Source organism: Clavelina lepadiformis, chromosome 7 (genome assembly GCF_947623445.1).
Source record: "Clavelina lepadiformis chromosome 7, kaClaLepa1.1, whole genome shotgun sequence".
NCBI classification, from domain to species: domain Eukaryota; kingdom Metazoa; phylum Chordata; class Ascidiacea; order Aplousobranchia; family Clavelinidae; genus Clavelina; species Clavelina lepadiformis.
The window spans coordinates 1,355,561-1,374,827 of NC_135246.1; the positions used below are offsets into that span (position 1 = coordinate 1,355,561).

Genomic DNA, 19,267 nt, shown 5'->3' on the forward strand with positions numbered 1-19,267 from the left:
AATATTTTGAATTTATACCAAATATCAAAAAGTTATATTCATATAATATGAAGCAGATAAATGAAACTTTATCGGCTCGTTGGTCTAGGGGTATGATTCTTGCTTAGGGTGCAAGAGGTCCCGGGTTCAATTCCCGGACGAGCCCTATAAAGAAGAATATTTTGAATTTATACCAAATATCAATTATATTGGGCCGCATTGTCACCTGAAATAAGTCAATGGGCCGCAGAACCTATTAAATTTCAAGAAAAATAGGTATATTATACTATTACTGCGCCCCTAATAACCGACTGGTACATTTTATTTAGGCCAAGATTCAAAGTTCAAAATACTATTTTTGGAGTGAAAATGACTAGCGGGCCGGACAAAAATCTCAGGCGGGCCGCATGTTGGACATCCCTGGTCTAGGGGTATGATTCTTGCTTAGGTTGCAAGTCCCGGACGAGCCCTATAAAGAAGAAATTTTGGAATTTGGACTAAATATCATAAACATTTATTCTTATAATATGAAGCAAAAAGATGCAACTTCACCGGCTCGTTGGCCTAGGGGTATGATTCTTGCTTTGGGTGCAAGAGGTCCCGGGTTCAATTCCCGGACGAGCCCTATACAGAAGATTATTTTGAATTTATGCCAAATATCAAAAAGTTTTATTCATATAATATGAAGCAGATAAATGAATCTTTATCGGCTCGTTGGTCTAGGGGTATGATTCTTGCTTATGGTGCAAGAGGTCCCGGGTTCAATTCCCGGACGAGCCCTATAAAGAAGAATATTTTGAATTTATACCAAATATCAATTATATTGGGCCGCATTGTCACCTGAAATAAATCAATGGACCGCAGAACCTATTAAATTTCAAGAAAAATAGGTATATTATGCTATTACTGCGCCCCTAATAACCGACTGGTACATTTTATTTAGGCCAAGATTCAAAGTTCAAAATACTATTTTTGGAGTGAAAATGACTAGCGGGCCGGACAAAAATCTCAGGCGGGTCGCATGTTGGACATCCCTGGTCTAGGGGTATGATTCTTGCTTAGGTTGCAAGTACCGGACGAGCCCTATAAAGAAGAAATTTTGGAATTTGGACTAAATATCATAAACATTTATTCTTATAATATGAAGCAAAAAGATGCAACTTCACCGGCTCGTTGGTCTAGGGGTATGATTCTTGCTTTGGGTGCAAGAGGTCCCGGGTTCAATTCCCGGACGAGCCCTATAAAGAAGATTATTTTGAATTTATACCAAATATCAAAAAGTTTTATGGTTATAATATGAAGCAAATAAATGAAACTTCATCGGCTCGTTGGTCTAGGGGTATGATTCTTGCTTTGGGTGCAAGAGGACCCTGGTTCAATTCCCGGACGAGCCCTATAAAGAAGATTATTTTGAATTTATACCAAATATCAAAAAGTTTCATTCATGTAATATGAAGCAGATAAATGAAACTTTATCGGCTCGTTGGTCTTGGGGTATGATTCTTGCTTAGGGTGCAAGAGGTCCCGGGTTCAATTCCCGGACGAGCCCTATAAAGAAGAATATTTTGAATTTATACCAAATATCAAAAAGTTATATTCATATAATATGAAGCAGATAAATGAAACTTTATCGGCTCGTTGGTCTAGGGGTATGATTCTTGCTTAGGGTGCAAGAGGTCCCGGGTTCAATTCCCGGACGAGCCCTATAAAGAAGATTATTTTGAATTTATACCAAATATCAATTATATTGGGCCGCATTGTCACCTGAAATAAGTCAATGGGCCGCAGAACCTATTAAATTTCAAGAAAAATAGGTATATTATACTATTACTGCGCCCCTAATAACCGACTGGTACATTTTATTTAGGCCAAGATTCAAAGTTCAAAATACTATTTTTGGAGTGAAAATGACTAGCGGGCCGGACAAAAATCTCAGGCGGGCCGCATGTTGGACATCTCTGGTCTAGGGGTATGATTCTTGCTTAGGTTGCAAGTCCCGGACGAGCCCTATAAAGAAGAAATTTTGGAATTTGGACTAAATATCATAAACATTTATTCTTATAATATGAAGCAAAAAGATGCAACTTCACCGGCTCGTTGGCCTAGGGGTATGATTCTTGCTTTGGGTGCAAGAGGTCCCGGGTTCAATTCCCGGACGAGCCCTATACAGAAGATTATTTTGAATTTATACCAAATATCAATTATATTGGGACGCATTGTCACCTGAAATAAGTCAATGGGCCGCAGAACCTATTAAATTTCAAGAAAATTAGGTATATTATACTATTACTGCGCCCCTAATAACCGACTGGTACATTTTATTTAGGCCAAGATTCAAAGTTCAAAATACTATTTTTGGAGTGAAAATGACTAGCGGGCCGGACAAAAATCTCAGGCGGGCCGCATGTTGGACATCCCTGGTCTAGGGGTATGATTCTTGCTTAGGTTGCAAGTCCCGGACGAGCCCTATAAAGAAGAAATTTTGGAATTTGGACTAAATATCATAAACATTTATTCTTATAATATGAAGCAAAAAGATGCAACTTCACCGGCTCGTTGGTCTAGGGGTATGATTCTTGCTTTGGGTGCAAGAGGTCCCGGGTTCAATTCCCGGACGAGCCCTATAAAGAAGAATATTTTGAATTTATACCAAATATCAATTATATTGGGACGCATTGTCACCTGAAATAAGTCAATGGGCCGCAGAACCTATTAAATTTCAAGAAAATTAGGTATATTATACTATTACTGCGCCCCTAATAACCGACTGGTACATTTTATTTAGGCCAAGATTCAAAGTTCAAAATACTATTTTTGGAGTGAAAATGACTAGCGGGCCGGACAAAAATCTCAGGCGGGCCGCATGTTGGACATCCCTGGTCTAGGGGTATGATTCTTGCTTAGGTTGCAAGTCCCGGACGAGCCCTATAAAGAAGAAATTTTGGAATTTGGACTAAATATCATAAACATTTATTCTTATAATATGAAGCAAAAAGATGCAACTTCACCGGCTCGTTGGCCTAGGGGTATGATTCTTGCTTTGGGTGCAAGAGGTCCCGGGTTCAATTCCCGGACGAGCCCTATAAAGAAGATTATTTTGAATTTATACCAAATATCAATTATATTGGGACGCATTGTCACCTGAAATAAGTCAATGGGCCGCAGAACCTATTAAATTTCAAGAAAATTAGGTATATTATACTATTACTGCGCCCCTAATAACCGACTGGTACATTTTATTTAGGCCAAGATTCAAAGTTCAAAATACTATTTTTGGAGTGAAAATGACTAGCGGGCCGGACAAAAATCTCAGGCGGGCCGCATGTTGGACATCCCTGGTCTAGGGGTATGATTCTTGCTTAGGTTGCAAGTCCCGGACGAGCCCTATAAAGAAGAAATTTTGGAATTTGGACTAAATATCATAAACATTAATTCTTATAATATGAAGCAAAAAGATGCAACTTCACCGGCTCGTTGGTCTAGGGGTATGATTCTTGCTTTGGGTGCAAGAGGTCCCGTGTTCCATTCCCGGACGAGCCCTATAAACAGGTTATTTTGAATTTATACCAAATATCAAAAAGTTTTATGGTTATAATATGAAGCAAATAAATCAAACTTCATCGGCTCGTTGGTCTAGGGGTATGATTCTTGCTTTGGGTGCAAGAGGTTCCGGGTTCAATTCCCGGACGAGCCCTATACAGAAGATTATTTTGAATTTATACCAAATATCAAAAACTAATATTCCTATAATATGAAGCAGATAAATGAAACTTTATCGACTCGTTGGTCTAGGGGTATGATTCTTGCTTCGGGTGCAAGAGGTCCCGGGTTCAATTCCCGGACGAGCCCTATAAAGAAGATTATTTTGAATTTATACCAAATGTCAAAAAGTTTCATTCATGTAATATGAAGCAGATAAATGAAACTTTATCGGCTCGTTGGTCTAGGGGTATGATTCTTGCTTAGGGTGCAAGAGGTCCCGGGTTCAATTCCCGGACGAGCCCTATACAGAAGATTATTTTGAATTTATACCAAATATCAAAAAGTTTTATGGTTATAATATGAAGCAAATAAATGAAACTTCATCGGCTCGTTGGTCTAGGGGTATGATTCTTGCTTTGGGTGCAAGAGGTTCCGGGTTCAATTCCCGGACGAGCCCTATACAGAAGATTATTTTGAATTTATACCAAATATCAAAAAGTTTCATTCATGTAATATGAAGCAAATAAATGAAACTTCTTTCGTACTTCGTACTTTCATATAATATGAAGTGAAATGTCAAATACATGAAATGTCAAAATATTCTATACAGTATGAAGGGAAAAGACTTAACCTCTGCCGCTCGTTGGTCTAGGACAGTGATGTCCAGCCTTTTATTATATTGGTCACCTGAAATAAGTCAATGGGCCGCAGAACCTATTAAATTTCAAGAAATTTAGGTATATTATACTATTACTGCACCCCTAATAACCGACTGGTACATTTTATTTAGGCCAAGATTCAAAGTTCAAAATACTATTTTTGGAGTGAAAATGACTAGCGGGCCGGACAAAAATCTCAGGCGGGCCGCATGTTGGACATCCCTGGTCTAGGGGTATGATTCTTGCTTAGGTTGCAAGTCCCGGACGAGCCCTATAAAGAAGAAGTTTTGGAATTTGGACTAAATATCATAAACATTTATTCTTATAATATGAAGCAAAAAGATGCAACTTCACCGGCTCGTTGGTCTAGGGGTATGATTCTTGCTTTGGGTGCAAGAGGTCCCGGGTTCAATTCCCGGACGAGCCCTATAAAGAAGATTATTTTGAATTTATACCAAATATCAAAAAGTAATATTCCTATAATATGAAGCAGATAAATGAAACTTTATCGACTCGTTGGTCTAGGGGTATGATTCTTGCTTCGGGTGCAAGAGGTCCCAGGTTCAATTCCCGGACGAGCCCTATAAAGAAGATTATTTTGAATTTATACCAAATATCAAAAAGTTATATTCATATAATATGAAGCAGATAAATGAAACTTTATCGGCTCGTTGGTCTAGGGGTATGATTCTTGCTTAGGGTGCAAGAGGTCCCGGGTTCAATTCCCAGACGAGCCCTATAAAGAAGAATATTTTGAATTTATACCAAATATCAATTATATTGGGCCGCATTGTCACCTGAAATAAGTCAATGGGCCGCAGAACCTATTAAATTTCAAGAAAAATAGGTATATTATACTATTACTGCGCCCCTAATAACCGACTGGTACATTTTATTTAGGCCAAGTTTCAAAGTTCAAAATACTATTTTTGGAGTGAAAATGACTAGCGGGCCGGACAAAAATCTCAGGCGGGCCGCATGTTGGACATCCCTGGTCTAGGGGTGTGATTCTTGCTTAGGTTGCAAGTCCCGGACGAGCCCTATAAAGAAGAAGTTTTGGAATTTGGACTAAATATCATAAACATTTATTCTTATAATATGAAGCAAAAAGATGCAACTTCACCGGCTCGTTGGTCTAGGGATATGATTCTTGCTTTGGGTGCAAGAGGTCCCGGGTTCAATTCCCGGACGAGCCCTATAAAGAAGAATATTTTGAATTTATACCAAATATCAATTATATTGGGCCGCATTGTCACCTGAAATAAGTCAATGGACCGCAGAACCTATTAAATTTCAAGAAAAATAGGTATATTATACTATTACTGCGCCCCTAATAACCGACTGGTACATTTTATTTAGGCCAAGATTCAAAGTTCAAAATACTATTTTTGGAGTGAAAATGACTAGCGGGCCGGACAAAAATCTCAGGCGGGCCGCATGTTGGACATCCCTGGTCTAGGGGTATGATTCTTGCTTAGGTTGCAAGTCCCGGACGAGCCCTATAAAGAAGAAGTTTTGGAATTTGGACTAAATATCATAAACATTTATTCTTATAATATGAAGCAAAAAGATGCAACTTCATCGGCTCGTTGGTCTTGGGATATGATTCTTGCTTTGGGTGCAAGAGGTCCCGGGTTCAATTCCCGGACGAGCCCTATAAAGAAGATTTTTTTGAATTTATACCAAATATCAAAAAGTTTTATTCATATAATATGAAGCAGATAAATGAATCTTTATCGGCTCGTTGGTCTAGGGGTATGATTCTTGCTTAGGGTGCAAGAGGTCCCGGGTTCAATTCCCGGACGAGCCCTATAAAGAAGAATATTTTGAATTTATACCAAATATCAATTATATTGGGCCGCATTGTCACCTGAAATAAATCAATGGACCGCAGAACCTATTAAATTTCAAGAAAAATAGGTATATTATGCTATTACTGCGCCCCTAATAACCGACTGGTACATTTTATTTAGGCCAAGATTCAAAGTTCAAAATACTATTTTTGGAGTGAAAATGACTAGCGGGCCGGACAAAAATCTCAGGCGGGCCGCATGTTGGACATCCCTGGTCTAGGGGTGTGATTCTTGCTTAGGTTGCAAGTCCCGGACGAGCCCTATAAAGAAGAAGTTTTGGAATTTGGACTAAATATCATAAACTTTTATTCTTATAATATGAAGCAAAAAGATGCAACTTCACCGGCTCGTTGGTCTAGGGATATGATTCTTGCTTTGGGTGCAAGAGGTCCCGGGTTCAATTCCCGGACGAGCCCTATAAAGTAGAATATTTTGAATTTATACCAAATATCAATTATATTGGGCCGCATTGTCACCTGAAATAAGTCAATGGACCGCAGAACCTATTAAATTTCAAGAAAAATAGGTATATTATACTATTACTGCGCCCCTAATAACCGACTGGTACATTTTATTTAGGCCAAGATTCAAAGTTCAAAATACTATTTTTGGAGTGAAAATGACTAGTGGGCCGGACAAAAATCTCAGGCGGGCCGCATGTTGGACATCCCTGGTCTAGGGGTATGATTCTTGCTTAGGTTGCAAGTCCCGGACGAGCCCTATAAAGAAGAAGTTTTGGAATTTGGACTAAATATCATAAACATTTATTCTTATAATATGAAGCAAAAAGATGCAACTTCATCGGCTCGTTGGTCTAGGGATATGATTCTTGCTTTGGGTGCAAGAGGTCCCGGGTTCAATTCCCGGACGAGCCCTATAAAGAAGATTTTTTTGAATTTATACCAAATATCAAAAAGTTTTATTCATATAATATGAAGCAGATAAATGAATCTTTATCGGCTCGTTGGTCTAGGGGTATGATTCTTGCTTAGGGTGCAAGAAGTCCCGGGTTCAATTCCCGGACGAGCCCTATAAAGAAGAATATTTTGAATTTATACCAAATATCAATTATATTGGGCCGCATTGTCACCTGAAATAAATCAATGGACCGCAGAACCTATTAAATTTCAAGAAAAATAGGTATATTATGCTATTACTGCGCCCCTAATAACCGACTGGTACATTTTATTTAGGCCAAGATTCAAAGTTCAAAATACTATTTTTGGAGTGAAAATGACTAGCGGGCCGGACAAAAATCTCAGGCGGGTCGCATGTCGGACATCCCTGGTCTAGGGGTATGATTCTTGCTTATGTTGCAAGTACCGGACGAGCCCTATAAAGAAGAAATTTTGGAATTTGGACTAAATATCATAAACATTTATTCTTATAATATGAAGCAAAAAGATGCAACTTCACCGGCTCGTTGGTCTAGGGGTATGATTCTTGCTTTGGGTGCAAGAGGTCCCGGGTTCAATTCCCGGACGAGCCCTATAAAGAAGATTATTTTGAATTTATACCAAATATCAAAAAGTTTTATGGTTATAATATGAAGCAAATAAATGAAACTTCATCGGCTCGTTGGTCTAGGGGTATGATTCTTGCTTTGGGTGCAAGAGGATCCGGGTTCAATTCCCGGACGAGCCCTATAAAGAAGATTATTTTGAATTTATACCAAATATCAAAAAGTTTCATTCATGTAATATGAAGCAGATAAATGAAACTTTATCGGCTCGTTGGTCTAGGGGTATGATTCTTGCTTAGGGTGCAAGAGGTCCCGGGTTCAATTCCCGGACGAGCCCTATAAAGAAGAATATTTTGAATTTATTCCAAATATCAATTATATTGGGCCGCATTGTCACCTGAAATAAGTCAATGGGCCGCAGAACCTATTAAATTTCAAGAAAAATAGGTATATTATACTATTACTGCGCCCCTAATAACCGACTGGTACATTTTATTTAGGCCAAGATTCAAAGTTCAAAATACTATTTTTGGAGTGAAAATGACTAGCGGGCCGGACAAAAATCTCAGGCGGGCCGCATGTTGGACATCCCTGGTCTAGGGGTATGATTCTTGCTTAGGTTGCAAGTCCCGGACGAGCCCTATAAAGAAGAAATTTTGGAATTTGGACTAAATATCATAAACATTTATTCTTATAATATGAAGCAAAAAGATGCAACTTCACCGGCTCGTTGGCCTAGGGGTATGATTCTTGCTTTGGGTGCAAGAGGTCCCGGGTTCAATTCCCGGACGAGCCCTATAAAGAAGATTATTTTGAATTTATACCAAATATCAATTATATTGGGACGCATTGTCACCTGAAATAAGTCAATGGGCCGCAGAACCTATTAAATTTCAAGAAAATTAGGTATATTATACTATTACTGCGCCCCTAATAACCGACTGGTACATTTTATTTAGGCCAAGATTCAAAGTTCAAAATACTATTTTTGGAGTGAAAATGACTAGCGGGCCGGACAAAAATCTCAGGCGGGCCGCATGTTGGACATCCCTGGTCTAGGGGTATGATTCTTGCTTAGGTTGCAAGTCCCGGACGAGCCCTATAAAGAAGAAATTTTGGAATTTGGACTAAATATCATAAACATTTATTCTTATAATATGAAGCAAAAAGATGCAACTTCACCGGCTCGTTGGTCTAGGGGTATGATTCTTGCTTTGGGTGCAAGAGGTCCCGTGTTCAATTCCCGGACGAGCCCTATAAAGAAGATTATTTTGAATTTATACCAAATGTCAAAAAGTTTCATTCATGTAATATGAAGCAGATAAATGAAACTTTATCGGCTCGTTGGTCTAGGGGTATGATTCTTGCTTAGGGTGCAAGAGGTCCCGGGTTCAATTCCCGGACGAGCCCTATACAGAAGATTATTTTGAATTGATACCAAATATCAAAAAGTTTTATGGTTATAATATGAAGCAAATAAATGAAACTTCATCGGCTCGTTGGTCTAGGGGTATGATTCTTGCTTTGGGTGCAAGAGGTTCCGGGTTCAATTCCCGGACGAGCCCTATACAGAAGATTATTTTGAATTTATACCAAATATCAATTATATTGGGCCGCATTGTCACCTGAAATAAGTCAATGGGCCGCAGAACCTATTAAATTTCAAGAAAAATAGATATATTATACTATTACTGCGCCCCTAATAACCGACTGGTACATTTTATTTAGGCCAAGATTCAAAGTTCAAAATACTATTTTTGGAGTGAAAATGACTAGCGGGCCGGACAAAAATCTCAGGCGGGCCGCATGTTGGACATCCTTGGTCTAGGGGTATGATTCTTGCTTAGGTTGCAAGTCCCGGACGAGCCCAATAAAGAAGAAGTTTTGGAATTTGGACTAAATATCATAAACATTTATTCTTATAATATGAAGCAAAAAGATGCAACTTCACCGGCTCGTTGGTCTAGGGATATGATTCTTGCTTTGGGTGCAAGAGGTCCCGGGTTCAATTCCCGGACGAGCCCTATAAAGAAGAATATTTTGAATTTATACCAAATATCAATTATATTGGGCCGCATTGTCACCTGAAATAAGTCAATGGACCGCAGAACCTATTAAATTTCAAGAAAAATAGGTATATTATACTATTACTGCGCCCCTAATAACCGACTGGTACATTTATTTAGGCCAAGATTCAAAGTTCAAAATACTATTTTTGGAGTGAAAATGACTAGCGGGCCGGACAAAAATCTCAGGCGGGCCGCATGTTGGACATCCCTGGTCTAGGGGTATGATTCTTGCTTAGGTTGCAAGTCCCGGACGAGCCCTATAAAGAAGAAGTTTTGGAATTTGGACTAAATGTCATAAACATTTATTCTTATAATATGAAGCAAAAAGATGCAACTTCATCGGCTCGTTGGTCTAGGGATATGATTCTTGCTTTGGGTGCAAGAGGTCCCGGGTTCAATTCTCGGACGAGCCCTATAAAGAAGATTTTTTTGAATTTATACCAAATATCAAAAAGTTTTATTCATATAATATGAAGCAGATAAATGAATCTTTATCGGCTCGTTGGTCTAGGGGTATGATTCTTGCTTAGGGTGCAAGAGGTCCCGGGTTCAATTCCCGGACGAGCCCTATATAGAAGAATATTTTGAATTTATACCAAATATCAATTATATTGGGCCGCATTGTCACCTGAAATAAATCAATGGACCGCAGAACCTATTAAATTTCAAGAAAAATAGGTATATTATGCTATTACTGCGCCCCTAATAACCGACTGGTACATTTTATTTAGGCCAAGATTCAAAGTTCAAAATACTATTTTTGGAGTGAAAATGACTAGCGGGCCGGACAAAAATCTCAGGCGGGTCGCATGTTGGACATCCCTGGTCTAGGGGTATGATTCTTGCTTAGGTTGCAAGTACCGGACGAGCCCTATAAAGAAGAAATTTTGGAATTTGGACTAAATATCATAAACATTTATTCTTATAATATGAAGCAAAAAGATGCAACTTCACCGGCTCGTTGGTCTAGGGGTATGATTCTTGCTTTGGGTGCAAGAGGTCCCGGGTTCAATTCCCGGACGAGCCCTATAAAGAAGATTATTTTGAATTTATACCAAATATCAAAAAGTTTTATGGTTATAATATGAAGCAAATAAATGAAACTTCATCGACTCGTTGGTCTAGGGGTATGATTCTTGCTTTGGGTGCAAGAGGACCCGGGTTCAATTCCCGGACGAGCCCTATAAAGAAGATTTTTTTGAATTTATACCAAATATCAAAAAGTTTTATTCATATAATATGAAGCAGATAAATGAATCTTTATCGGCTCGTTGGTCTAGGGGTATGATTCTTGCTTAGGGTGCAAGAGGTCCCGGGTTCAATTCCCGGACGAGCCCTATAAAGAAGATTATTTTGAATTTATACCAAATATCAAAAAGTTTTATGGTTATAATATGAAGCAAATAAATGAAACTTCATCGACTCGTTGGTCTAGGGGTATGATTCTTGCTTTGGGTGCAAGAGGACCCGGGTTCAATTCCCGGACGAGCCCTATAAAGAAGATTTTTTTGAATTTATACCAAATATCAAAAAGTTTTATTCATATAATATGAAGCAGATAAATGAATCTTTATCGGCTCGTTGGTCTAGGGGTATGATTCTTGCTTAGGTTGCAAGTACCGGACGAGCCCTATAAAGAAGAAATTTTGGAATTTGGACTAAATATCATAAACATTTATTCTTATAATATGAAGCAAAAAGATGCAACTTCACCGGCTCGTTGGTCTAGGGGTATGATTCTTGCTTTGGGTGCAAGAGGTCCCGGGTTCAATTCCCGGACGAGCCCTATAAAGAAGATTATTTTGAATTTATACCAAATATCAAAAAGTTTTATGGTTATAATATGAAGCAAATAAATGAAACTTCATCGACTCGTTGGTCTAGGGGTATGATTCTTGCTTTGGGTGCAAGAGGACCCGGGTTCAATTCCCGGACGAGCCCTATAAAGAAGATTTTTTTGAATTTATACCAAATATCAAAAAGTTTTATTCATATAATATGAAGCAGATAAATGAATCTTTATCGGCTCGTTGGTCTAGGGGTATGATTCTTGCTTAGGGTGCAAGAGGTCCCGGGTTCAATTCCCGGACGAGCCCTATAAAGAAGAATATTTCGAATTTATACCAAATATCAATTATATTGGGCCGCATTGTCACCTGAAATAAGTCAATGGACCGCAGAACCTATTAAATTTCAAGAAAAATAGGTATATTATACTAATACTGCGCCCCTAATAACCGACTGGTACATTTTATTTAGGCCAAGATTCAAAGTTCAAAATACTATTTTTGGAGTGAAAATGACTAGCGGGCCGGACAAAAATCTCAGGCGGGTCGCATGTTGGACATCCCTGGTCTAGGGGTATGATTCTTGCTTAGGTTGCAAGTCCCGGACGAGCCCTATAGAGAAGAAGTTTTGGAATTTGGACTAAATATCATAAACATTTATTCTTATAATATGAAGCAAAAAGATGCAACTTCACCGGCTCGTTGGTCTAGGGGTATGATTCTTGCTTTGGGTGCAAGAGGTCCCGGGTTCAATTCCCGGACGAGCCCTATACAGAAGATTATTTTGAATTTATACCAAATATCAAAAAGTTTTATGGTTATAATATGAAGCAAATAAATGAAACTTCATCGGCTCGTTGGTCTAGGGGTATGATTCTTGCTTTGGGTGCAAGAGGTTCCGGGTTCAATTACCGGACGAGCCCTATACAGAAGATTATTTTGAATTTATACCAAATATCAAAAAGGTTCATTCATGTAATATGAAGCAAATAAATGAAACTTCTTTCGTACTTCGTACTTTCATATAATATGAAGTGAAATGTCAAATACATCAAATGTCAAAATATTCTATACAGTATGTAGGGAAAAGACTTAACCTCTGCCGCTCGTTGGTCTAGGACAGTGATGTCCAGCCTTTTATTATATTGGTCACCTGAAATAAGTCAATGGGCCGCAGAACCTATTAAATTTCAAGAAATTTAGGTATATTATACTATTACTGCACCCCTAATAACCGACTGGTACATTTTATTTAGGCCAAGATTCAAAGTTCAAAATACTATTTTTGGAGTGAAAATGACTAGCGGGCCGGACAAAAATCTCAGGCGGGCCGCATGTTGGACATCCCTGGTCTAGGGGTATGATTCTTGCTTAGGTTGCAAGTCCCGGACAAGCCCTATAAAGAAGAAGTTTTGGAATTTAGACTAAATATCATAAACATTTATTCTTATAATATGAAGCAAAAAGATGCAACTTCACCGGCTCGTTGGTCTAGGGGTATGATTCTTGCTTTGGGTGCAAGAGGTTCCGGGTTCAATTCCCGGACGAGCCCTATAAAGAAGATTATTTTGAATTTATACCAAATATCAAAAAGTTATATTCATATAATATGAAGCAGATAAATGAAACTTTATCGGCTCGTTGGTCTAGGGGTATGATTCTTGCTTCGGGTGCAAGAGGTCCCGGGTTCAATTCCCGGACGAGCCCTATAAAGAAGATTATTTTAAATTTATACCAAATATCAAAAAGTTATATTCATATAATATGAAGCAGATAAATGAAACTTTATCGGCTCGTTGGTCTAGGGGTATGATTCTTGCTTAGGGTGCAAGAGGTCCCGGGTTCAATTCCCAGACGAGCCCTATAAAGAAGAATATTTTGAATTTATACCAAATATCAATTATATTGGGCCGCATTGTCACCTGAAATAAGTCAATGGGCCGCAGAACCTATTAAATTTCAAGAAAAATAGATATATTATACTATTACTGCGCCCCTAATAACCGACTGGTACATTTTATTTAGGCCAAGATTCAAAGTTCAAAATACTATTTTTGGAGTGAAAATGACTAGCGGGCCGGACAAAAATCTCAGGCGGGCCGCATGTTGGACATCCCTGGTCTAGGGGTATGATTCTTGCTTAGGTTGCAAGTCCCGGACGAGCCCTATAAAGAAGAAGTTTTGGAATTTGGACTAAATATCATAAACATTTATTCTTATAATATGAAGCAAAAAGATGCAACTTCACCGGCTCGTTGGTCTAGGGGTATGATTCTTGCTTTGGGTGCAAGAGGTCCCGGGTTCAATTCCCGGACGAGCCCTATAAAGAAGATTATTTTGAATTTATACCAAATATCAAAAAGTTTTATGGTTATAATATGAAGCAAATAAATGAAACTTCATCGGCTCGTTGGTCTAGGGGTATGATTCTTGCTTTGGGTGCAAGAGGTTCCGGGTTCAATTCCCGGACGAGCCCTATACAGAAGATTATTTTGAATTTATACCAAATATCAAAAAGTTTCATTCATGTAATATGAAGCAAATAAATGAAACTTCTTTCGTACTTCGTACTTTCATATAATATGAAGTGAAATGTCAAATACATCAAATGTCAAAATATTCTATACAGTATGAAGGGAAAAGACTTAACCTCTGCCGCTCGTTGGTCTAGGACAGTGATGTCCAGCCTTTTATTATATTGGTCACCTGAAATAAGTCAATGGGCCGCAGAACCTATTAAATTTCAAGAAATTTAGGTATATTATACTATTACTGCACCCCTAATAACCGACTGGTACATTTTATTTAGGCCAAGATTCAAAGTTCAAAATACTATTTTTGGAGTGAAAATGACTAGCGGGCCGGACAAAAATCTCAGGCGGGCCGCATGTTGGACATCCCTGGTCTAGGGGTATGATTCTTGCTTAGGTTGCAAGTCCCGGACAAGCCCTATAAAGAAGAAGTTTTGGAATTTGGACTAAATATCATAAACATTTATTCTTATAATATGAAGCAAAAAGATGCAACTTCACCGGCTCGTTGGTCTAGGGGTATGATTCTTGCTTTGGGTGCAAGAGGTTCCAGGTTCAATTCCCGGACGAGCCCTATAAAGAAGATTATTTTGAATTTATACCAAATATCAAAAAGTTATATTCATATAATATGAAGCAGATAAATGAAACTTTATCGGCTCGTTGGTCTAGGGGTATGATTCTTGCTTCGGGTGCAAGAGGTCCCGGGTTCAATTCCCGGACGAGCCCTATAAAGAAGATTATTTTAAATTTATACCAAATATCAAAAAGTTATATTCATATAATATGAAGCAGATAAATGAAACTTTATCGGCTCGTTGGTCTAGGGGTATGATTCTTTCTTAGGGTGCAAGAGGTCCCGGGTTCAATTCCCAGACGAGCCCTATAAAGAAGAATATTTTGAATTTATACCAAATATCAATTATATTGGGCCGCATTGTCACCTGAAATAAGTCAATGGGCCGCAGAACCTATTAAATTTCAAGAAAAATAGATATATTATACTATTACTGCGCCCCTAATAACCGACTGGTACATTTTATTTAGGCCAAGATTCAAAGTTCAAAATACTATTTTTGGAGTGAAAATGACTAGCGGTCCGGACAAAAATCTCAGGCGGGCCGCATGTTGGACATCCCTGGTCTAGGGGTATGATTCTTGCTTAGGTTGCAAGTCCCGGACGAGCCCTATAAAGAAGAAGTTTTGGAATTTGGACTAAATATCATAAACATTTATTCTTATAATATGAAGCAAAAAGATGCAACTTCACCGGCTCGTTGGTCTAGGGATATGATTCTTGCTTTGGGTGCAAGAGGTCCCGGGTTCAATTCCCGGACGAGCCCTATAAAGAAGATTTTTTTGAATTTATACCAAATATCAAAAAGTTTTATTCATATAATATGAAGCAGATAAATGAATCTTTATCGGCCCGTTGGTCTAGGGGTATGATTCTTGCTTAGGGTGCAAGAGGTCCCGGGTTCAATTCCCGGACGAGCCCTATAAAGAAGAATATTTTGAATTTATACCAAATATCAATTATATTGGGCCGCATTGTCACCTGAAATAAGTCAATGGACCGCAGAACCTATTAAATTTCAAGAAAAATAGGTATATTATACTAATACTGCGCCCCTAATAACCGACTGGTACATTTTATTTAGGCCAAGATTCAAAGTTCAAAATACTATTTTTGGAGTGAAAATGACTAGCGGGCCGGACAAAAATCTCAGGCGGGTCGCATGTTGGACATCCCTGGTCTAGGGGTATGATTCTTGCTTAGGTTGCAAGTCCCGGACGAGCCCTATAAAGAAGAAGTTTTGGAATTTGGACTAAATACCATAAACATTTATTCTTATAAGATGAAGCAAAAAGATGTAACTTCACCGACTCGTTGGTCTAGAGGTATGATTCTTGCTTTGGGTGCAAGAGGTCCCGGGTTCAATTCCCGGACGACCCCTATAAAGAAGATTATTTTGAATTTATACCAAATATCAAAAAGTTTTATGCTTATAATATGAAGCAAATACATGAAACTTCATCGGCTCGTTGGTCTAGGGGTATGATTCTTGCTTTGGGTGCAAGAGGTTCCGGGTTCAATTACCGGACGAGCCCTATACAGAAGATTATTTTGAATTTATACCAAATATCAAAAAGTTTCATTCATGTAATATGAAGCAAATAAATGAAACTTCTTTCGTACTTCGTACTTTCATATAATATGAAGTGAAATGTCAAATACATCAAATGTCAAAATATTCTATACAGTATGAAGGGAAAAGACTTAACCTCTGCCGCTCGTTGGTCTAGGACAGTGATGTCCAGCCTTTTATTATATTGGTCACCTGAAATAAGTCAATGGGCCGCAGAACCTATTAAATTTCAAGAAATTTAGGTATATTATACTATTACTGCACCCCTAATAACCGACTGGTACATTTTATTTAGGCCAAGATTCAAAGTTCAAAATACTATTTTTGGAGTGAAAATGACTAGCGGGCCGGACAAAAATCTCAGGCGGGCCGCATGTTGGACATCCCTGGTCTAGGGGTATGATTCTTGCTTAGGTTGCAAGTCCCGGACAAGCCCTATAAAGAAGAAGTTTTGGAATTTGGACTAAATATCATAAACATTTATTCTTATAATATGAAGCAAAAAGATGCAACTTCACCGGCTCGTTGGTCTAGGGGTATGATTCTTGCTTTGGGTGCAAGAGGTTCCGGGTTCAATTCCCGGACGAGCCCTATAAAGAAGATTATTTTGAATTTATACCAAATATCAAAAAGTTATATTCATATAATATGAAGCAGATAAATGAAACTTTATCGGCTCGTTGGTCTAAGGGTATGATTCTTGCTTAGGGTGCAAGAGGTCCCGGGTTCAATTCCCGGACGAGCCCTATAAAGAAGATTATTTTAAATTTATACCAAATATCAAAAAGTTATATTCATATAATATGAAGCAGATAAATGAAACTTTATCGGCTCGTTGGTCTAGGGGTATGATTCTTTCTTAGGGTGCAAGAGGTCCCGGGTTCAATTCCCAGACGAGCCCTATAAAGAAGAATATTTTGAATTTATACCAAATATCAATTATATTGGGCCGCATTGTCACCTGAAATAAGTCAATGGGCCGCAGAACCTATTAAATTTCAAGAAAAATAGATATATTATACTATTACTGCGCCCCTAATAACCGACTGGTACATTTTATTTAGGCCAAGATTCAAAGTTCAAAATACTATTTTTGGAGTGAAAATGACTAGCGGTCCGGACAAAAATCTCAGGCGGGCCGCATGTTGGACATCCCTGGTCTAGGGGTATGATTCTTGCTTAGGTTGCAAGTCCCGGACGAGCCCTATAAAGAAGAAGTTTTGGAATTTGGACTAAATATCATAAACATTTATTCTTATAATATGAAGCAAAAAGATGCAACTTCACCGGCTCGTTGGTCTAGGGATATGATTCTTGCTTTGGGTGCAAGAGGTCCCGGGTTCAATTCCCGGACGAGCCCTATAAAGAAGATTTTTTTGAATTTATACCAAATATCAAAAAGTTTTATTCATATAATATGAAGCAGATAAATGAATCTTTATCGGCTCGTTGGTCTAGGGGTATGATTCTTGCTTAGGGTGCAAGAGGTCCCGGGTTCAATTCCCGGACGAGCCCTATAAAGAAGAATATTTTGAATTTATACCAAATATCAATTATATTGGGCCGCATTGTCACCTGAAATAAGTCAATGGACCGCAGAACCTATTAAATTTCAAGAAAAATAGGTATATTATACTAATACTGCGCCCCTAATAACCGACTGGTACATTTTATTTAGGCCAAGATTCAAAGTTCAAAATACTATTTTTGGAGTGAAAATGACTAGCGGGCCGGACAAAAATCTCAGGCGGGTCGCATGTTGGACATCCCTGGTCTAGGGGTATGATTCTTGCTTAGGTTGCAAGTCCCGGACGAGCCCTATAAAGAAGAAGTTTTGGAATTTGGACTAAATACCATAAACATTTATTCTTATAAGATGAAGCAAAAAGATGTAACTTCACCGACTCGTTGGTCTAGAGGTATGATTCTTGCTTTGGGTGCAAGAGGTCCCGGGTTCAATTCCCGGACGACCCCTATAAAGAAGATTATTTTGAATTTATACCAAATATCAAAAAGTTTTATGCTTATAATATGAAGCAAATAAATGAAACTTCATCGGCTCGTTGGTCTAGGGGTATGATTCTTGCTTTGGGTGCAAGAGGTTCCGGGTTCAATTACCGGACGAGCCCTATACAGAAGATTATTTTGAATTTATACCAAATATCAAAAAGTTTCATTCATGTAATATGAAGCAAATAAATGAAACTTCTTTCGTACTTCGTACTTTCATATAATATGAAGTGAAATGTCAAATACATCAAATGTCAAAATATTCTATACAGTATGAAGGGAAAAGACTTAACCTCTGCCGCTCGTTGGTCTAGGACAGTGATGTCCAGCCTTTTATTATATTGGTCACCTGAAATAAGTCAATGGGCCGCAGAACCTATTAAATTTCAAGAAATTTAGGTATATTATACTATTACTGCACCCCTAATAACCGACTGGTACATTTTATTTAGGCCAAGATTCAAAGTTCAAAATACTATTTTTGGAGTGAAAATGACTAGCGGGCCGGACAAAAATCTCAGGCGGGCCGCATGTTGGACATCCTTGGTCTAGGGGTATGATTCTTGCTTAGGTTGCAAGTCCCGGACGAGCCCTATAAAGAAGAAGTTTTAGAATTTGGACTAAATATCATAAACATTTATTCTTATAATATGAAGCAAAAAGATGCAACTTCATCGGCTCGTTGGTCTAGGGGTATGATTCTTGCTTTGGGTGCAAGAGGTTCCGGGTTCAATTCCCGGACGAGCCCTATAAAGAAGATTATTTTGAATTTATACCAAATATCAAAAAGTTTTATTCATATAATATGAAGCAGATAAATGAAACTTTATCGGCTCGTTGGTCTAGGGGTATGATTCTTGCTTCGGGTGCAAGAGGTCCCGGGTTCAATTCCCGGACGAGCCCTATAAAGAAGATTATTTTAAATTTATACCAAATATCAAAAAATTATATTCATATAATATGAAGCAGATAAATGAAACTTTATCGGCTCGTTGGTCTAGGGGTATGATTCTTGCTTAGGGTGCAAGAGGTCCCGGGTTCAATTCCCAGACGAGCCCTATAAAG

General features: G+C 38.4%; 29 non-coding genes across 29 annotated transcripts; all 29 read left to right on the plus strand.

The window, feature by feature from the left end:
- The first annotated feature begins 73 nt into the window (after window positions 1-73).
- On the plus strand, window positions 74-145 carry Trnap-agg (transfer RNA proline (anticodon AGG)). The gene has a single exon. It is a non-coding gene; the product is annotated as a tRNA-Pro (tRNA).
- Window positions 146-687: 542 nt separating this feature from the next.
- Window positions 688-759, plus strand: Trnah-aug (transfer RNA histidin (anticodon AUG)). Its single transcript has one exon. It is a non-coding gene; the product is annotated as a tRNA-His (tRNA).
- A 387-nt stretch (window positions 760-1,146) lies between these two features.
- Trnap-ugg (transfer RNA proline (anticodon UGG)) lies at window positions 1,147-1,218 on the plus strand. The gene has a single exon. It is a non-coding gene; the product is annotated as a tRNA-Pro (tRNA).
- A 393-nt stretch (window positions 1,219-1,611) lies between these two features.
- On the plus strand, window positions 1,612-1,683 carry Trnap-agg (transfer RNA proline (anticodon AGG)). The gene has a single exon. It is a non-coding gene; the product is annotated as a tRNA-Pro (tRNA).
- Window positions 1,684-2,529: 846 nt separating this feature from the next.
- Window positions 2,530-2,601, plus strand: Trnap-ugg (transfer RNA proline (anticodon UGG)). The gene has a single exon. It is a non-coding gene; the product is annotated as a tRNA-Pro (tRNA).
- Window positions 2,602-3,756: 1,155 nt separating this feature from the next.
- On the plus strand, window positions 3,757-3,828 carry Trnap-cgg (transfer RNA proline (anticodon CGG)). The gene has a single exon. It is a non-coding gene; the product is annotated as a tRNA-Pro (tRNA).
- An 83-nt stretch (window positions 3,829-3,911) lies between these two features.
- On the plus strand, window positions 3,912-3,983 carry Trnap-agg (transfer RNA proline (anticodon AGG)). The gene has a single exon. It is a non-coding gene; the product is annotated as a tRNA-Pro (tRNA).
- Window positions 3,984-4,695: 712 nt separating this feature from the next.
- Window positions 4,696-4,767, plus strand: Trnap-ugg (transfer RNA proline (anticodon UGG)). Its single transcript has one exon. It is a non-coding gene; the product is annotated as a tRNA-Pro (tRNA).
- A 238-nt stretch (window positions 4,768-5,005) lies between these two features.
- On the plus strand, window positions 5,006-5,077 carry Trnap-agg (transfer RNA proline (anticodon AGG)). The gene has a single exon. It is a non-coding gene; the product is annotated as a tRNA-Pro (tRNA).
- A 1,001-nt stretch (window positions 5,078-6,078) lies between these two features.
- Window positions 6,079-6,150, plus strand: Trnap-agg (transfer RNA proline (anticodon AGG)). Its single transcript has one exon. It is a non-coding gene; the product is annotated as a tRNA-Pro (tRNA).
- A 1,001-nt stretch (window positions 6,151-7,151) lies between these two features.
- Window positions 7,152-7,223, plus strand: Trnap-agg (transfer RNA proline (anticodon AGG)). Its single transcript has one exon. It is a non-coding gene; the product is annotated as a tRNA-Pro (tRNA).
- Window positions 7,224-7,610: 387 nt separating this feature from the next.
- Window positions 7,611-7,682, plus strand: Trnap-ugg (transfer RNA proline (anticodon UGG)). The gene has a single exon. It is a non-coding gene; the product is annotated as a tRNA-Pro (tRNA).
- A 238-nt stretch (window positions 7,683-7,920) lies between these two features.
- On the plus strand, window positions 7,921-7,992 carry Trnap-agg (transfer RNA proline (anticodon AGG)). The gene has a single exon. It is a non-coding gene; the product is annotated as a tRNA-Pro (tRNA).
- Window positions 7,993-8,993: 1,001 nt separating this feature from the next.
- On the plus strand, window positions 8,994-9,065 carry Trnap-agg (transfer RNA proline (anticodon AGG)). Its single transcript has one exon. It is a non-coding gene; the product is annotated as a tRNA-Pro (tRNA).
- A 1,155-nt stretch (window positions 9,066-10,220) lies between these two features.
- On the plus strand, window positions 10,221-10,292 carry Trnap-agg (transfer RNA proline (anticodon AGG)). Its single transcript has one exon. It is a non-coding gene; the product is annotated as a tRNA-Pro (tRNA).
- A 387-nt stretch (window positions 10,293-10,679) lies between these two features.
- Trnap-ugg (transfer RNA proline (anticodon UGG)) lies at window positions 10,680-10,751 on the plus strand. Its single transcript has one exon. It is a non-coding gene; the product is annotated as a tRNA-Pro (tRNA).
- A 238-nt stretch (window positions 10,752-10,989) lies between these two features.
- Window positions 10,990-11,061, plus strand: Trnap-agg (transfer RNA proline (anticodon AGG)). Its single transcript has one exon. It is a non-coding gene; the product is annotated as a tRNA-Pro (tRNA).
- Window positions 11,062-11,438: 377 nt separating this feature from the next.
- Window positions 11,439-11,510, plus strand: Trnap-ugg (transfer RNA proline (anticodon UGG)). Its single transcript has one exon. It is a non-coding gene; the product is annotated as a tRNA-Pro (tRNA).
- Window positions 11,511-11,748: 238 nt separating this feature from the next.
- Trnap-agg (transfer RNA proline (anticodon AGG)) lies at window positions 11,749-11,820 on the plus strand. The gene has a single exon. It is a non-coding gene; the product is annotated as a tRNA-Pro (tRNA).
- A 387-nt stretch (window positions 11,821-12,207) lies between these two features.
- On the plus strand, window positions 12,208-12,279 carry Trnap-ugg (transfer RNA proline (anticodon UGG)). The gene has a single exon. It is a non-coding gene; the product is annotated as a tRNA-Pro (tRNA).
- An 867-nt stretch (window positions 12,280-13,146) lies between these two features.
- Window positions 13,147-13,218, plus strand: Trnap-cgg (transfer RNA proline (anticodon CGG)). The gene has a single exon. It is a non-coding gene; the product is annotated as a tRNA-Pro (tRNA).
- Window positions 13,219-13,301: 83 nt separating this feature from the next.
- Window positions 13,302-13,373, plus strand: Trnap-agg (transfer RNA proline (anticodon AGG)). Its single transcript has one exon. It is a non-coding gene; the product is annotated as a tRNA-Pro (tRNA).
- Window positions 13,374-13,760: 387 nt separating this feature from the next.
- Window positions 13,761-13,832, plus strand: Trnap-ugg (transfer RNA proline (anticodon UGG)). Its single transcript has one exon. It is a non-coding gene; the product is annotated as a tRNA-Pro (tRNA).
- An 867-nt stretch (window positions 13,833-14,699) lies between these two features.
- Trnap-cgg (transfer RNA proline (anticodon CGG)) lies at window positions 14,700-14,771 on the plus strand. The gene has a single exon. It is a non-coding gene; the product is annotated as a tRNA-Pro (tRNA).
- A 697-nt stretch (window positions 14,772-15,468) lies between these two features.
- On the plus strand, window positions 15,469-15,540 carry Trnap-agg (transfer RNA proline (anticodon AGG)). The gene has a single exon. It is a non-coding gene; the product is annotated as a tRNA-Pro (tRNA).
- A 1,326-nt stretch (window positions 15,541-16,866) lies between these two features.
- On the plus strand, window positions 16,867-16,938 carry Trnap-agg (transfer RNA proline (anticodon AGG)). Its single transcript has one exon. It is a non-coding gene; the product is annotated as a tRNA-Pro (tRNA).
- A 697-nt stretch (window positions 16,939-17,635) lies between these two features.
- Trnap-agg (transfer RNA proline (anticodon AGG)) lies at window positions 17,636-17,707 on the plus strand. Its single transcript has one exon. It is a non-coding gene; the product is annotated as a tRNA-Pro (tRNA).
- A 1,326-nt stretch (window positions 17,708-19,033) lies between these two features.
- On the plus strand, window positions 19,034-19,105 carry Trnap-cgg (transfer RNA proline (anticodon CGG)). Its single transcript has one exon. It is a non-coding gene; the product is annotated as a tRNA-Pro (tRNA).
- An 83-nt stretch (window positions 19,106-19,188) lies between these two features.
- Window positions 19,189-19,260, plus strand: Trnap-agg (transfer RNA proline (anticodon AGG)). The gene has a single exon. It is a non-coding gene; the product is annotated as a tRNA-Pro (tRNA).
- The last annotated feature ends 7 nt before the right edge of the window (window positions 19,261-19,267 follow it).